The sequence below is a fragment of the Monopterus albus genome, unplaced genomic scaffold (genome assembly GCF_001952655.1).
Source record: "Monopterus albus unplaced genomic scaffold, M_albus_1.0 scaffold250.1, whole genome shotgun sequence".
Classification (NCBI taxonomy): domain Eukaryota; kingdom Metazoa; phylum Chordata; class Actinopteri; order Synbranchiformes; family Synbranchidae; genus Monopterus; species Monopterus albus.
Window position 1 is genome coordinate 2,130,677 of NW_018128130.1, and position 4,411 is coordinate 2,135,087.

Genomic DNA, 4,411 nt, shown 5'->3' on the forward strand with positions numbered 1-4,411 from the left:
GACCAGGATGGACAGGATTAGGAATGAGCACATCAGAGGGACAGCTCAGGTCGGCTGTTTTGGGGACAAGGTCAGAGAGTCCAGATTGAGATGGTTTGGACATGTGCAGAGGAGGGATAATGGTTATATTGGTAGAAGGATGTTGGAGATGGAGCTGCCAGGCAAGAGGTCAAGAGGAAGGCCAAAGAGGAGATATATGGATGTGCTAAAAGAGGACATGAAGTTAACTGGGGCAAGAGTAGAGGATGCCGATAGAGTTAGGTGGAAACGGATGATTCGCTGTGGCGACCCCTGATGGGAACAGCCTCAAGAAGAAGAAGATTGTAAAACCCAGGTGCTGTCGGGTCTATGAGGACAGCATGTTACCATATGTGCAAGAGGGCGCAATGAAGACCAAAACAGCACAAAACGATAGTACGTTCCCAGGCGTGCTCCAGCTTAGCAGTATTGCTGATTGAAAGGAGGGATGGAAATCTACAGGCTGGCTGCTCATGATGTGTCAAGGCCTGGGGAAAGATCAGCTGATTACTGCTGGACTCATCAGATTACATTACCTTTTGGTTTTGATGCTAATTTTCTCCCTGAACATCTAAAGGAACGTGAAGGACACCGGTTAGAAGATTCTAATGATCACAGATGGTTTTGTTGGACCTAGGATACCTGCCGAAATTAATTTCACTACTTTGGTTGTATGGGGGAAGATGCAGCGACCACCGGTTGGATAAGGATAATCACCTTTATTGGCCAAGTATGTTACACACAATGAACTTGTTTCTGGTACAGAACCGAGGCTGCCATCTGTGGCACCTACTCAACTGATGGCTCTAACCATCAGGGGCAACGGAGGGTTCGGTGTCTTCGACATGTGGAATGCAGGCACCGAGATTCGAACCTTCAACCTTCTGGTTGGGAGATAACTGCTCTACACACTGCACCACTGTCACCTCCCCTTGGATGTACCTTGGAGCACACTCACTTTTGGTGATTACTGGTGCCCCCCTAGGCAAGAGTAGTCACGAGTGATGAGTATTATGCCATCATTAAAAACACTGAGGCTGAGGACAAAGAAAAGAAAGAAGTAAAGAAGACAGAAGAACATCAAGAAAGAAACAGAAGGAAAAGGGCTAGAAGAGAGGACAAAGAGAAGAGAGCAAGTCCTCTCAATGAAAACAGTGAAGGCCACTGCACAACATGCAAATGCCACCAGGGTCAGAGGTAGAAATAGATGAATGGGTGTAATGTGATTTTGCTAGCTGTAGTTTCTGATTTATGATGACCTCAGCGATGTTCCAGATGGAGAGTGGCTGTGTCACAAATGTTCAGTGAACCTGTGAATAACAAGGGTATCACACAGTGTGCAGCGCTAAGAGAAAAAACTAACAATCTGTACATAGTTTATTCTACAAATCCACAATTCTACAAATTGAGGGACTATGCAATAGTCATCTGAGGTACAATACTCAAATCCTGGGTGTAAAATGCATTGTAAATATGCACATATGTAAAATATTGTTCTTGATTCCTCTCGAATACTTTATTGTCTTAATTAGGTATTTTTGAGTAGTTTTTCAGAGATCCTCATGGCTGAAAGACAGGTATTTTCCCCATTGTGGGATTAATTATGGGAGTAATATTCTTGTCCTTGACATCTTGATCCCTTGAATACTATATTTTGTTTTTTTCTTGGGTATTTTGATTGGTTCTCAGGGATTTATTGTGGGATGATCATTCTTGTTCTTGATTGTCTCTCAAATACTATAGTCTGTCTTGTTTTAGGTACTTTGGAATTTTTTTTCTCAAGATATGTGTGGTGTTTGTTCTTATGGTGTTTTGTTGCTGCTCTCTATTGCTGCTGGAACACAGGAATTTCCCCATTGTGGGATCAATAAAGTCTTACCTACCTTACCAAGTCTCTACATAGACTTACATTAATTTCCAGGACACTTACCCTAACCTTAACCTGTACCTTCACCTAACCTTAACCAAAGCCAACATGTGGTCTAACCTTAGACCCCCATCATTTTCATCATGGGGACCAGCCTCTGCTCACACAGAGCAAACAGCTGCTGTGGAGACGGACAGCCCAGGAGAAGTCAAAGTGACACTTATGGCTGAAGTTGACACCACCTATGCTCATTACTGTACATACAGTGCCTTGCGAAAGTATTCGGCCCCCTTGAACTTTGCGACCTTTTGCCACATTTCAGGCTTCAAACATAAAGATATAAAACTGTAATTTTTTCTGTGAAGAATCAACAACAAGTGGGACACTGTAGTGGCAAAAGCAAACTTAATATAGTTTATACTTATTAGGCCAGTGTTAGCTACATTCTAAGTAAACAGGGAATATTTTGATTACTTACATAAACTCAACTCACATGAACTTAATGACCACTCAGCACACACACAAGCTGATACCAAATGTGAGCTACATGCTGGTTGATTACATATTTTGTCTGGAGTCTGATTTACTGCTAACCACCACAGGGCTAAGTATGGTCAGAGATGAACTTTTGTGAGGATCTTACTTTCGCAAGGCACTGTACAATTAAACCTTTGCAAGTAAAAAGCCAGTAGCTAAACAAGCATAAACTTGCAGAGAAGCCACAATTTCAGCTTTGCCCACAGTCTGCTGTGTGGGGATTACCCCACTACTCTCCCTCCACCAACTATGGTCAATTCAGACCCGCTCCAGTACATTCACTGTTCATGTGTTTCTACTTTTGTCAGTGTTTAATATCAAGGCAGCAGCATTAGTCATATTGATTAAAAAAAAAAACAAAAAAAAAAACTGTGGCTATAAATTTTCATTTGTGCTCAGTCTCACAAGTGCCCCTAAAAACACATGTTAAGCAAAGCGCTTTGTGCACTTTTATAACATTACAATGTTGGGACGAGGCATTATGTTAAGGATCCAGTGCGTCATTGAGACATGCTTTCTGCCCTGCCCAAAATATCCTAGCTAAAAAATGATGAATAACTGTTTAATGATGTAGCTCCACGATTCAGCACCACATAGTTCTCACTTTTTTCATGTTTTCAGCAGCTATTTTCCAACACATATAATGTGTTTGGAAACAAAGCACTAATTTTGTTTTATCCCGACTTTATGATCAAGGGTCTGCCTTCTGTCTATGTATGCCAACATTTTCAACTGTTTTGTTTTGTCTGCTGTAGCAATGAAATTCGCTCCCTGGGGGATTAATTAAATCATCTATCTACACAGAAAGCATGAATGGCCCTTAAGTCTGGTACTCTAGTGCTTCCTAAAGTAGGCTATATGGTACAGAGCCAAAGGCATTAGCTAAATCCAAGAATACCACTTGCAAATCTCTTTTTCCCTCTTTGTTGACTTTTGATGCCAGATCATGCTTGCATGGTTCAAGCTTCTGATGAAACCTTCTACTCCAGCTTTCTGCACTGAGGTGTCAATGAGTGTAATCCTTTTTAGGTAACTTGATAGGCCTTGTGCACTACACTGAAGAAAATCTTTCCTTCTACATTTAGAAGGCAAATAGACCTTCACTGCTTTACCTCAACTGAGTCTTTGTCTTTGGGGATAAAAATCCATCCTGTTTTTCTCCAAGATTTAGAAACAAGTTGCTTCTTCCATGGTACTCTGACGAGCTTCCACAAAAACCTCAAGACATTTAGCCGCTGATCCTAGTCTTATTCGCCTAACTAACCATTTCTACAGTAACTGTCTCAATGTTGGTGCTTTGGTGTTCATAGGCTGTTCTACTGTCCCAAAGGGCAGCATATTTATTGTCAGCCCTAACTTCTTGTCTTTATCTTTATCTGCATACATCTTTTCTAAGTAAACCTTTAGTTCTCTCTTAGGCATTTGCAAGGCGCCCCTTTCCTCCTTGTTGAATATTGCCTTGGTGAACTTATACAGCTCCTTAATAAAGTCTGTCCTAGCATGTTTTTGTTTTTGTCTAGCTTTTCTACTGCTTTTGCTTTCATTAGATTTGCCAGCCTAGATTTAAGTAATGGTAAATGAGCTTATACTTGTATATCACCTTTCCATATATTGCAACACAGTCAAAGCGCTTTCATACTATTTGCACATTTGCCAATTTACACGTCCAGACACACACATTCACACAACATTTTGTCACATTACAACCACAAACTTAAATGTATTTTACTGGGATTTTATGTGATAGACTGGGATGCCCACACTTTTTCGCCTTGCGAGCTACTTTTCAAATGACCAAGTCAAAATGATCGACCTACACTAAAAAAAACTATACGTGCGCGTGCAGATGCACACACAAAATATACTGCTCAAAAAAATAAAGGGAACACAACATAAGACATCTTAGATCTGAATGAATGAAATATTCTTATTAAATACCTTGTTCATTACATAGTTGAATGTCTTATTTTCCCTTGTGTTCCCTTTATT